The sequence below is a fragment of the Camelus dromedarius genome, chromosome 10 (genome assembly GCF_036321535.1).
Source record: "Camelus dromedarius isolate mCamDro1 chromosome 10, mCamDro1.pat, whole genome shotgun sequence".
Taxonomy (NCBI): Eukaryota; Metazoa; Chordata; class Mammalia; order Artiodactyla; family Camelidae; genus Camelus; species Camelus dromedarius.
This window is the reverse complement of record NC_087445.1, coordinates 76,610,863-76,623,650: the sequence shown is the minus strand read 5'-3', so window position 1 is coordinate 76,623,650 and position 12,788 is coordinate 76,610,863. Positions and strand designations below refer to the sequence as shown.

General features: G+C 57.1%; 2 long non-coding RNA genes and 2 other non-coding genes across 10 annotated transcripts; all 4 read left to right on the top strand.

The window, feature by feature from the left end:
* The first annotated feature begins 596 nt into the window (after positions 1-596).
* On the top strand, positions 597-4,439 carry LOC105105743 (uncharacterized). Of its 2 annotated transcripts, none has more exons than XR_010382886.1 (4): positions 597-691; positions 1,541-1,611; positions 3,334-3,503; positions 4,314-4,439. It is a non-coding gene; the product is annotated as an uncharacterized LOC105105743 (long non-coding RNA). The 2 variants fall into 2 exon arrangements; XR_004136453.2 differs by lacking the exon at positions 4,314-4,439 and adding an exon at positions 3,909-3,965.
* Positions 4,440-8,113: 3,674 nt separating this feature from the next.
* Positions 8,114-12,722, top strand: LOC105105794 (uncharacterized). 6 transcript variants are annotated; one of them, XR_004136449.2, is made up of 6 exons: positions 8,114-8,242; positions 9,040-9,080; positions 9,277-9,406; positions 10,114-10,309; positions 11,174-11,265; positions 12,067-12,722. It is a non-coding gene; the product is annotated as an uncharacterized LOC105105794 (long non-coding RNA). The 6 variants fall into 6 exon arrangements; XR_004136450.2 differs by having other exon boundaries at positions 9,234-9,406; XR_004136452.2 differs by having other exon boundaries at positions 9,234-9,406; positions 10,111-10,309.
* On the top strand, positions 9,223-9,353 carry LOC116152840 (small nucleolar RNA SNORA17). Its single transcript, XR_004136544.1, has one exon. It is a non-coding gene; the product is annotated as a small nucleolar RNA SNORA17 (small nucleolar RNA).
* Positions 10,382-10,515, top strand: LOC116152838 (small nucleolar RNA SNORA43). The gene has a single exon (XR_004136542.1). It is a non-coding gene; the product is annotated as a small nucleolar RNA SNORA43 (small nucleolar RNA).
* Positions 12,723-12,788: the final 66 nt, after the last annotated feature.

Here is a 12,788-nt window from a genome sequence, read left to right as displayed (position 1 = left end):
GGGCCCCTGTTCCTTTGTAAAGTGGGGTGAAAACACTCAGTGCCCACGGGGCCCCCTAATAACAGTAACTACCCCCAACGCCTGCTCCTCTGGGCGGTGGGCTTCCCCCAGCCCCTCCCACAGCAGCCTGGACAGCCAGGGACAGGCTGGACCCTGTGTCCCGGGGTCCTGTGAGGGGGACAAATGGTGGGGGGGGGGTGGAGGAGGAGGAGAAGCGGCGGCTGGACCTTCTCCCTGCCCGGACTGAGTGGCCACTGCCGCCCCCAGGTCACACAGGCCCAGCCGTGTCCTGAGCTGGACCCTGGGGTGGGGTCTGGGGACCAGGAGAGCAGGTGAGGGTATATTCAGAGACCCCTGTGTCCCCAGATGTCCAGCACACCCAGCCCAGCATGCTACATCTCGCATCTGATTGGGGGATGGGGTGGGTTCACGGGGCTCAGGGGACGCGGGGGTTGCCGAGCCGGTGACGGTTGGACCACAGCGGAGCCGCGCGGGGAGCGGTTCGTGCTGCGCATGCGCGCTGTGAGCGTGCGCGGGAGGCCTGTGCACCGCCAAGCGGGCTGGTCCTCGCCACGCCCGTCACCCGTCCGGGGCGGAGAGCGCGGCGCGTGCTCGCAGAGCTGGGCCGATGCAGGTCCCTGTCCAGCCCCTCCTGAAGCCAGGAGAGGTGGGGACTGCCAGGGGCCAGGAGGTGGGCAGAGTCCGGGGGAGCAGGGAGGGTCCCCGCCTCCGAGGCCAGACTCAACCCTCCCCTAGGGTTTACACTGGGAATGAGAGCCCCTCAGATCTTGGGGGACCCCTGCTCACCCCTCGCATGTGGGGCCCATTCCCCTGGGTAGCCTCGCGCGCTCGCACGCACACACACGCGCACACACACTGACTGACAGCCCTGAGGGGGGAAGTGAGAGGGGTGAGAAGGAGGTTGGGGGCAGCTCTGCCAGGGGCAGGGGTATCCAGCATCGTAGCAGCATGCCCAGGCCCACAGAATGGGGAAGGGAGAGATTGCAGGCTGATGGGGGGGGGGGTCCCCTGGGCACTGCCTGGGCTGGGGTCACCCCTAGAGCTCCCTGGAGAAGACAGGGTCTGGGGGTCCTGGAACAGGGATGAGACCACCTATTGTGGAGGGGCTACGGGAGATGAGGCCTCAGCTCCCTCTCTGTAAAGCGGGGTGCCGAGACGGGGGACCCCTAAGGTCCCACAAGCTTGCAGAAGAGTCTGTTGGACTTCGTTCTCCATCTGTGACCCACTGTCCTCCAGGTCCTTGGAAAATGCTTTCTACCCTCTGAGGTCCTCTGAGCAGGGGCAGTCTGGGGACTTGGGGGGCTAGGGACCTGGGGGTGCAGAACATGACAGAGCCCTGGACCACTCATTGGGGACCAGGGACAAGACCCTCCTTGTTGGCACCCTGGGTCCTCATTTGTAAGTGGGTGGAGTCATTGCCCTGGTTGGGTGAGGAGGCCTCACTTGTGACCTGGACACCGGGACAGTGGAGGGAGAGAGAGGAGCGAGGGAAGTTTCTGAGGCCCCTTTCTTCCCACAGGAGCTGGCAGGTCCTGCTGCTCTGCCCCCTCGGCCCTGGTGAGACCACTGCCTTGAGGACCCCAAGCAAAGGTATGTGATTAGTTTCCTGCCTGGGGCTGCGGTGCAGGGACTGACCACCAGGGGGCAGCTATGCCCACTCTACTCAATGGAGCAACTGGAGCAGAGAAGGGACACCCGGGGTCATTCTGGGCATCCCCCTGCCTCCGACCCAACAGGCACCTTTTATTACTAGCCTCCAGGCCCACAGTGTGAGCTGCAGAGGCGGGAAGGGGTCTGAGATCCTCTATTGATTCATTCAGCTACTGTGCCCTGGGCACTCACCCAGGAGCACACAGCCTGGAGGGCCAGACGGACAAAAGCAGGAAAGCAAATCCCTGGGAGAGAGAAGAGCATGTGCTCTAGGGAAACGAGTCAGGGTCCTGGAGGGAGGGCCGGGAGCTCCTGGGGGGGGGGTGTCTAAAGGTCTCCAGGGTGATCAGGATGCTGTGACCAGAAAGACCAGAGGCACCAGCCCTGCAGACTGTGAGCAGTGAGCGGGGGAAGGTCGAAGGTGCAGAGACTCAGAGACCGAAGAGACTTTGGCCAGAGAGGAGGGTGGGACAGGAGCCAGCGTGACTGGAGAGAGCTGGGGAGGAGAGGAGGGTGGGAGGGAGGAGGCCAGGGCTGGACCCGGGTCTGGAAGGCTGACCCGCTGTCTGTGCTGGGTGACAGCGTTCCCCTGACTTAGCACTTACGAGGACAACATTGACCATCTCCGTGTCTGTGAGAAGGATGCAGGCTCAGCTCAGCTCAGCTGGGAGCCTCTGCCTGGAGGACTCCCCAGACGCTGGGCTGTGGTCTCAGTCGAGTCTCCGTCAGGTGGGTCTGTCTCTGAGGTCACTCACAGGTTATTGGTGGCATTCAGTTTGGACGGGGGCTCAGGTCTCTCCTGTCTCTGGGCCAGGACCCAAGGCTGGGTCTTTGCTCTGGCGCCTCCTAGGGCAGCTCATAACATCTGATCTTGCTTCTCCAGAACATTGAGTCAGAGACAGAGACAGAGAGAAAATAAGAGACAGAGACAGACAAAGACAGAGAGACAGAGAATGAACTCAGGAGGGAGGGGACCCAGCAGAAGTCACAACCTTTCATAAATGAGTCTTGGAAAACACAGCCCATCCCTTTTATCACAAAGTCCATCCACCCTGAGGGGAGGGGATCACACGGGGATGTGTGATCAGGAGGCAGGAACGCTGGGAGCCGTTGAGGGGCTCTGGGCCGAGATGACACAGGACAGAGGAACTGGAAGGTCCTCTGCTGGGGGGACTGGGAGGGGGCGTGGCTGTCCCTAGGTCCCAGGCAGACCCGGCCTGTCTGAGCTCTGCTCTGTGCCCCGCCAGCCCCTTCTGCGGCCCTTCCACTGCTGAGCCTGCAAGAGGGACGTGTGGTCCCAGCCCACGGGTGTGCAGGCACTGTGGGTGTGTACAAGTCTCTGCACCTGATGACACCCATGAAGCAGATGCCAGAATGACCCCCACTGTGCAGACGGGGAGACTGGGGAGGCCCTGAGAGGCACGTGAATTCTCCAGGGTCATATCACTGGTGAGAAGGAGGAGTGAGGTCTGAGCCCAGTTGTGTCCCCTGAGCCGGGGCCCAGGCTGACCCAGGCCTCCTCGTTGGTGTCACTGTGCAGGGACATGGCATGGGGTCAGGGGTGAGCAGTCAGCAGCCTGGAGGGGCCCTTGGGGAGCTCATGTCTGAGCAGGAAGCCTGGAGAAGGGCACCCCAGGAAGTCACCTCACTTCTTGATGACAGAGCCCAACAGAACTTGGAGCCCAGGATACCAGGTGTGTGTTCTAGGGAAGCCCCGGTCCAGCTCGCTTGGCCAGAGACCTCAAATGAGCACTATGTTCTCCTGCTGTGTCCCGATGTCCCGAGGCCGTAGCCACAGACGCGTCTGGCCATTTGCCCGGAGGCACCCAAAGGTAACACAGGGACCACCAAGGCAGCCGGGTCCAGGCCAGGCCACCTCCGGGATCCCACCTGGGCAGCCCTATGTCCCCTCCCTGTGTGTGTGGAAGGGGAGGCATGGTCCATGTCGGGTGGGCTGCCCCGAGCAGGAGCAGGCCGATGAGGGGGCAGAAGCCTGATGGGCCTGTCCTGTGAAGCACCAGGTCAAGGTGGCTGGGTGAACGAGGTGCTAGGGTGGTGACCTTTGGCCCGAGGTTCATCCTAAGTCCTGGAGGCAGACCTCACCGCATCCCAGGTAGAGGCTGTGCAGACACAGGTCTGTGCCCGATCTGGGAGCAGAAGTCCAGCAGGTGGAAAAGCATCACCTCGGGCAGGCAGAACTCCATCCTCAGGACTGCTGCCGGGCGGTGTCTTTTCAGAGCTCCGTGCAGGAGATGGTGAGGAGCTGGTCAACAGAGGCGCCCCCTCCATCCCCCTGGGTGAGCGGCAGCCCCACGGCCACCGAGGGCAACACAGGCTGGAGCGAGTACCGGCCAAAGGGCTCCCCAGAATGAGAGCCCTAAATGGCTGGGGAGGCCTTGCACCTGCTCCCACAGGAGTCCCGGAGCCGGTTCAGGACCAGCAGCCCTGCGGGGAAGCCAGCCTGGAACCCTCCTCAGTGCTGGCTCCCAAGCCACACCTTCAACTCACTCCCCCCCAGAAGGTCCCTTCCCGCCCCTGTTCTTGTTCTGGGTTTTTCTTTTTCCACTTTACACTTTACATGGTGTCTTATATTCTCGGTTCTAAATTTAAAATATTAAAACTTCATTTCACATCATTTTCAGCTGAATAGTTGATAAGCATTAAGTCCACTCACGATGCCGCGTGACCTTCAGGCCTGTCTTGGAGCCGACTGCCTCACTCCTCAGAAGGAAGCCTGGGACTGAAAGCCATCGGCCCCCAGCCCTCCCTCCCCCGCCCCCTGCACCTCCTAATCTGCTCTCTGTCTCTGTGTCTTTACCTGTTCTGGATGTTTCCATAAATGGAATCGTGCAACACGCGGCTTTTTGTGTGTCTATTTTGAAAGAATAGTTCATTTTTGTTTTCTTTTTCTACCTGAAATAGCACTTCTGTTACATGAAGGGGAAATCCCGATGGAGTAAAGGTGGAATGCACAGAGTGAAGCCCTTTCGGCAAACACGTGCACAGTCTCAGGGCAGAGACCCCGTTCTAAGTGTGACAGCAGCTCCCTAGGACAGAAGGGACACGCCCGGCTCCTCCCGGGCCGAACAAAACCGCGAGAAACGCGGAGAGAGCGGGTGAGGCCGCACCCAGACCTGAGCTGCGCTCCTCATGCCCAGCAGAGAGAGGGCGGACCCCCCTGCGGGCCCCGAACTCTCCAAAGTCAGTGCTTTTAAAAGGGCCCAAGAACAAACATGCAATTCCAACGAGAGGCCGCACACGTGGTCAGTACGTGTCAGAGACGCTTGACCTCACTGATGGGGACACGCAGACGTAACCACTGTGGAGACAGCACCGGCCACCGTCACACTGGCAGGTTCCTCGTCTGGAGGTGACCAGCCCTGGGGACGACGTGAGGGGCAGAGGCCCCCCGGGCCCCCCAGAGGGAGGTGTGGAGGACACGCCTCTCTGGGAGAACCGTGTGCATGCTGTACCCAGGGCGCTAAGCCTAGGCTCACCCACAGGAGTTCTTGCACAGGGTTTTGAGATGTATTTTCAAGTGACCCATCACAGCGTTGGCCAAAATGGCAGGGACCTGGAAACAACTCTAGTGTCCATGGAGGGGGACGGGGTCCATCAGTCCTGGTCCACGCGGACGGGCGGTGCTATGCAGCTGCCCCAGTGGGTGTGCGGGTCTCCGTGCTGACAGGGGGAGATCCAAGGGGTCCTTTTTCATGATACGTGTGGACAACCATCTGCATCCAGGAGCTCGTCTGTAAGACTACGTGTATCTCATGTCAACATGCAGACACGTGTATATGTAAATGAATCTGCATCTCAGACAGACAGACAGAGACAGAATGAAACCAACAGAGCCAGAGGGAGACACACCAAACCACTCACAATCGTCGGCCTGTGGATGTGTTGCAGAAAGTGTGTTATAGCTCAGTTGTGACAGCAATCTGGATCCGGGCAAGAGACCAAGCAGCGCTCTGAGAGCTGGAGAACTCAGGTTTATTATACCAGCGGGCCCAAAGGAGTTAACACTCCAAGCGCTGGACACCGTTTGCAGGTTTATACAGGCTTTTATAGGCTGCCAGTTTACACTTTCCAACATCATATGCAAATAAGGTATAACAAAAGTTGACTAATTAGGAACAAGCTTTGTAGAAATGGACCAATCAGGAGGGAGAGATGACCAATCAGGAGGGAGAGATAACCAATCAGGAGTGAGCTCCATGCAAATGAAGTACTACAAATAGACCAATCAGGAGTTAGCTCGGGGAACCAATAGATTTTAGGGGTAAGTTCCACTTTCCTAGAAGTAAGCTGTTTCAGAGGCAAAGAGTGAGATAAAGCCGCTGGGCCAGGGAACTGGATGGTGCGGGCAGGAGGGTAGTGGCCCTGCCTGGGGGTCCTGCTGGTCTTTTTTTATGGGGCTTCCTGCCTCAGGTGAGACTCTGAGATCTCTTCTCCTTTAGGTGATAAATTTTTTTATAAAGTGTGCATATTGCTTATATAATTCTAATATTAAAATCATAAATGTTATCTTTTTATCTCTTATCTATGGAGTAATTAAAGTACATTATTTTGTTTTTAAATGTTTTTTACTACAAGGACAATAAATGTAAAATAGTGAATTCTGAAAGAATTAAGAACTAAATAAAGAACAAAGTCTCCCGCCTGGAAGGAGGGCCCTAGCAGGTGGTGTCCAGGTCCCCTCCTCCTCCTCTGTGGGTGCCTGTGAGCCCTTGTGGGTGTCGGGCGGGGAGGATTCCTGGATGTGTGCTGTTCTGGAACCTGGTTTCCCCAGGTGGACAGTGGCCAGTCCATCCTCTTCCTCCTTTGCATTTTCTGTGGCACCGACTCAGAATTTCCCAAGAGCTCCTCCTGTGAATATAGAATTCATTTCCGATTTTCACTCCCATCACCGTGCTGAAGGGAATTTCTGTGCCCCTGAATCTGTGTTGAGAACAGATCCCTGGAAGTGGAGGGGGCCCAGGGAACCCCTCTGCAGCGTTTTGGAAACATCGTCTTTCTTGGAGAGCTGGGTCTTTCTGGCTAGGACTTCGCTCCCTTCAGGCTGTGGGAGGTTGGGAGGGGAGGGAGCCTTCCTTCTGCAAACCAGTTCAGCCTGTCCCCACGAAACCAGGCCCCATTGCTCTTCTGTCGTTTTGTCTGTGTTGTGCTTCCAAGGGGGGGGACACCACACCTGCCCAGGGACGGGGCACTGCTGGGGACGTTCTCGGCTAAGTGGCCACAGGGGCTGTCCAGCCTTTGGCCCAAATGGCTGGCCCCAGGAGGCAGGTCTGGGACTCCCCACTCTGCCCCCATCACAGAGAATCCTGTAGGGTTCTCATGGAGGTGGGGTGGGAGGCTCGTTAGCCACACCTTGCCCTGAGGTGTGGTCTGCATCTCCCAAGTCAGCAGCAACTTGTTAGCTCATAAGTCCCAGGGAACTAATGAATTCATGGTGGGTCCTTCCTGACTGCACTTCAGAAGCTTCCATGTGAAAAAGGAAGCAAAGCGTGGCTCCCCAGTGTGCCCTGGCAGCCCCTGCCTCATCAGGTAGCATCTAGGGGACCCCGCCTGAGCAGTGAAGGCAGAGCTCCCTACAGGAGAGTGTCCCGAGGGGCTCAGAGGAAAGGTGTCCCGGGGGCAGAGGCTCCAGGGGGACTGGGGCAGGCAGGAGCAGCTCGACCAGGGATCCCCAGAGAGTGGCAGGCTTTTCTGCAAGTAATAAAGAGCAGGCCCAGCTTCAGGGACGCTCAGGTTGGAGACAGTAAGTACAGGGACGCTGTAGGTGCCTAAGTGCCTGGCACCGTTCTAAGTGCTTCACCTAAGTTGACAAAGGCAGTCCTGACACCCACGGGAGGTAGGTCTCACCCTGCAGTTGGAGGACCCAGGGTTACGGAGTCCAAACTCGTGCTGCTCACCGCACGACAGGCCAATAAACCAGGAGACGAGGCGTTGGGGCAAGGAATAACGACTTTATTAGGAAATCTGGCAGACCAAAAAGATGGCAGACTAACGTCCTGGAGAACCATCTTCCCCAAGTCGGAATTCAGGCTCCTTTTATTCTGAAAAGGGGAGGGAGTGTGGTTGGTTGTTGCAGACTTCTTGGTGTTGGAATCCTTTGTCCTTGCAGCCGGCCACCTAGGTCAGATCATGGTGTTCTTGTAAACCTCCAACAAGACAAATGTTATTTTCTATTCTGCAACTTATCTTTGTACGAATGGTGTTGTATCCTTAAAGGTCAAAGCCTTGAGAATGGGCTGTCCTGTGTATTTCAGGTTCTAGGCAACTAGCTTTCTTTATAAAAGATCACCGGCGTGGCGCGGCCGGGAGGATCCACTAGAAGGCGCTGCAGCGCGGGCTCGCTGGGGAGCGGGGATTGGGCCTCGCGGGCTACCGTCCGCGCTATAAAAAGCGCGGCGCGCGCTCGTACGTCCTTTCTCCCGGCGCAGATGGAGACGCTATGGAGGTTTCTCAAGGCCTTGGCGTCTGAGCCTTGGCCTCTCCGTGGACCCCACCGCCCGCGGCCGGCGAGCTTCGCGCCCCGCGGCTCCGTCCTGGATGCCGGTGACCAGAGGTGCGCTGGCTGGCGCGCCCTGGGCCTGCGGGACGGACGGGCGTCCTCGGCGTGGGGGTGGATGCGGCGAGGCTCCCGCGCCTCGATGGGGCCTCGCGAGTGCGGGGCGGTGGGGGCTTCCCGCGCCCCGCTGTGCTCTCTGGGCTTGTCCAGAGCCGAAGCCTCGGGGAGTAGGGCCAGGTGGCAGTAGTTTAATGGGCGAATCGGGACATTTCAGAAATGTGCCCACCGCCCTCCTCCCCCCGCTCCCGCCTCCCTTCACCCACACGGCTTATTGTGAGAATTTAAGGGAAGGAGTCTTTAACGCCTGCGTAAGTCACTTCACATTTCTGGGCATCTGTTTTTAAACGCATTGTCACTGCTTCCTAGGTTCTTTCTAAAAGCGGGGTGATTGCCGAATTGTAGCAGTGTGACTGCTCCTACTGTAGTGGTGTGTGGGTGTGGGCACGTATATATACAGTATGATACAGTGGGTGTGTGTATGCAGTAGAGTGGGCGTGTGCGTGGCCTCCTGGTGGAAAGGAATACCTGTCGTCATCGCCCTGGTCGCGTGATCCCTGATGTCCGCACCCGGTGATGGTGGCCAGGACTGAAGTGCCTCTCATGCAGTGCCGCTGTATTGTAACCTGGATTTTCTACACCCCTCAAATTAAGCCGGGAATAAAATGGAGGGTGACTGGGTTTGATGAATAGAAACGTGTAGACCTGGAGGTCAAATGCAGCAAAACAAATCCTGGATGAAATGCTTTTTTGTGAACTCGTCAGGTTCTCATAAAGTGGCTTTCTTTTTCCTCTAGGGGGTTTGCCTGCTGGGAACTGAGCACCTCTGAACTCTCAGGTGAGCTGACACATTGGTGCTGGGAGATAACTTTCTTGCAAATTCAGTGCCTTCTGTGTTACATCCTAAGCGCCAGGGCCAGGTGGTCCACAGCAACTTGGTTGGGATAATCAAAGCCTGGATTACCTAACTTTACATACATGCTGCCCCTAGAGGCGTTGCATATGTGGCTGCGGTGTCACGTGTGTGTCATCAGGTGGCAGAGAGAAGAGAGGCTTGTCTACGCCCAGTGTTCTGGCCTGTGAACGTCTGGATGATTGATAGTCTGACACTTGACTGCGTGCGAACTGTTGGTGTGTGTTTACAGGCAGCCTGAGGCCTGTCAGGTAAAAGCTCTAATTCTTTCCTAGTTCTTGGCTAGCCTCAGATAACGAGGTTGTCCCAGCAGGTGGGCTGCCCCCACAGTGATGAGCGAGGGAAACGTGAGTGGGTTTCAGTTAGGCTAACTTGCTGAAGGGCTTGAGTGTTATTTACCTGTCACGTTGGATTTAAAAAGAAAGATGGCACTAAGATTTCCCTTTCGGGGGTGAGCTGAACGGTGTAAACTGATTTAAACTGGGCTGTGCAGCCAGAAGCTCTCAAGTTGCCAGTTTCACATGTTAAAGAGACAGTTCCAGAGGCTAGCGATGCTGGCGTTCTCTGGCACATGAGGTTTTTTTGTTTTTCTTTTAATTCCAAAGAGTTGTTTCTGTGTCACCTTCTTTTGTTGAGTGGTCTTCTCTGATTAGATTGGTCAGTACCTCGTTAATAGCTTTCTGGGAGGGGCACAGATTTCTGAGGCGCCCCCCCCCCCCCCGGCTGCACTGTGATTCCCCAAGTTTAGCAAACACCAGCCAGGTGCCAGAGTAGGCAGCCCAAGTCGTCTTTTTCTAATGTTTGGCAGGGGATAATTAGATGGGTTTTTTTTTTAACAGTGGTACTGGGGATGGAACCCAGGAACTTGTGCATGCTAAGCACAAACTCTTGTTACACAGCTACACCCGCCCCCCGCCCCCGAAGTCTTTTTTAATCTTCTCTTCGTGCTGCCCAGCAGGGGTCTGAAAGGTGACCGCGGAAGAGGTGAAAGATCCCTTGTCTGGAGCTTTGTGCACTGGGTTTGAATTCCAGCAGTGATGGCAGTGAGCTTTTCTTACACTGATACGGAGCCAAGCGGTTCTCTTACTAATATGAGAACAGTGACAGCTTGTGACCATTGGCCAGAATGACCAGCCATCACGATCCAGAGCCAGGTAAGAGGCCGTGCTTTTCTGAGCATCTCCTTGGGCCTTGCTGGGTGGGAGGGAGGGGACAGCTGCCCCATGGATGGCGGACCTGCCGGCACCACGGATGCAGCTGCCCTGCTGCACCCGTGACGTCGGGGCACAGAGGAAGCGGCTATTTCTACGCTCAGTGCTCAGAACAGTGGGCACTAAGAATGGTTTGTAGCCGGACAGTACGATTTTCTTCCATAGAGTAAGGCTCGTTGTGAGGATTAAATGAGATGCATGAGCACGTGGCAAGCTTCGGGCACAGTGGGATTGACTGAGGGTCTCCTTCGGTCATTCAGTAGGTCTGTCTGGGGGAGACTTTGTAGAAGAAAGCGTTGGGCAGGTGTGACCTGCTTCCCTGCCTGAGAGCTGCTGAGCTGGTATCAGTGGCCTGTGTCCTGTCCAGACCCGTTACTCCCTGTGCGGGGTCTGGAGCCACCTGGTCCATGAGCGCTTGTGCTGTGAGGACCCTTGACAAGGAGCAGGAGACGGTTTGGTCATTCTGGAAAGAGCGCCAAGGGTCGCTCCTGGTATTGGCCCTGTGGGTGAGACAGAGGTTAGGGCCCTGTGTGGAGCCCGTCCATGGGCCAACCGTAACCCTAAAAATGATTACCCGGACCAGGGACCTGGAGGGCAGAGGGGGCTGTGGCCCCCTGTCAGGTGGAGGGCTCAGTTTGCTGTTGAGGGTCGAACAAAAGCTGTAGGTGACTGGCTCTCAACCAGCGTGTCCCTCCCAGGGCATGTGGCAGTGGGGAGGGGTCCCCATGCTGGTGGGGCTGAGGTTGAGAAACCTGCTGTAGAAAAGCATGGTTTGGGGGGATTCACTGATGAGATTCCATGTCTCAGATCCGTGGGCCCAGCTCGGTTCTGTGCAGCTGGTCAGTGGAATAGACCTGCAGATGTGGGCTCTTGTCACTCCAGGACTCGCTTCAGGACAGGTATGTTGGTGGAGGGGTTCTCACAGACCTGGACCCTCATTGTGGACACTGGCTTGCCAGAATCTGGTCAGGGGTAGTATATGAGGTTGTCCTAATTTCAGAGGAGGGCAGGGGGTCGTGGGTGATAAGGCACTTGGGTGGCCACCAGGAAAATGAAGGTGAGCCCTGACTGGGAAAGGCATTGCCTGGGCAGAGGCTGGTGGGCTGCCAAGGGTCTGCCCTGCACCCCAGAGGTGCTCTCAGGAGATGCTTGTCCTCAGCATCCTCCAGGAGCAGTCCTCAGGCCCAGCAGAACGAGGGGTGGAGGGTGGGAGTAAACTGAGGGCTTCATGAAGCTCCTTTGTTGCTGAGCTCTTGGAGGGGGGCAGCATGCAGGTCACCCTTTCATACAAGCACGTGGCATCTGTGTCCAGGCCTTGTGCGCTTTGCAGAGAGGTGAGAACTGGGGTTTTGGTGGTTTCAGGTATCCAGCAGAGCCGCCCTCGGCAGAACTGTTGGTGGCGTGCTCTGGGCAGTGCGGCAGTAGAGTGTCTGCTGACCTCTCTGCCGGGCTCATCCTAGATGGTAGAGCCTCGCTGATTCCCCCACAGAAACTGGGTGGTGAGTGGGGTATTGAGAAAGAGGGGAGCTGGGCTTGGCATGTCTTGTGGGGGAAGGCGGAGGGGGCCTGAGCAGCTGTTTCTGCTGTCCTGAGGTCTCCAACCCAAGGTGAGGAGGCTAGACCGGGTGAGAGAGTTGTGGTCCCATCTGTCCAGCACCAGGAGGCACTGCTAGGGGGTCGTTCTGGTTTTCTGTCTGCAGACGGGGTCCTGCTGGCCAGACGAGCCCGGGGCAGTGTGGGCCTCAGCATGCAAGGGCGGCGGAGAGCTGGAAGTCATGGCCTTGGGAGGTGTCCTCCAATGAAAAGAACCTGCAGGCTTACAGAGCAGTGGCGTGTTGGTGTGCTGAACAGCAGCTGTGTGCTTCCCTGTCCTGGGCCAGCAGGGCTGAGGCAGCAAGTGCGTGACAGCCTGAGCAGAGAGCCCCTGGGACCCAGGAGCTCCAGGGGGGCCAGTGGGCACGGCACAGTGGAAACAGGAGCTGGGCCCAGTGGTGGCCTCAAGGCCCTGGGGGCAGTGGTGACGGCCCAGCAGGCCCCTCATCTCTCATCCTAATTCTTAAATCCTCTGGCCTCGGGTGTTCAGGGAGTGAGTGGAGCCCATGGTTCTGAACTGGCCTTCACCGTGTGGATCATCTCCCCCACACAAGGAGGGGAATCTAGGTGAAAAGCAAGTTGACCCATTTGGGATGAGGTTTAAGGAGCCCAGTGCTGAGAATGTGGGTGTTTAGTTGAAATCTTGGGACAATGTCTTATGCAAAAGATACTAAAGTGAATGGAAGGGTTTGTATAATGCATTTTTTTTCCAAGGAGGGTGTGTCTGTTGGCAAATCTAGAGAATAAATTGGTCTTGAATAAACTGTCCTGACGGGTTTTCCTTAGTGGCTCAGCTGAGGGGGTCGGGCTCCTGGGCTCAGCTTCCCGT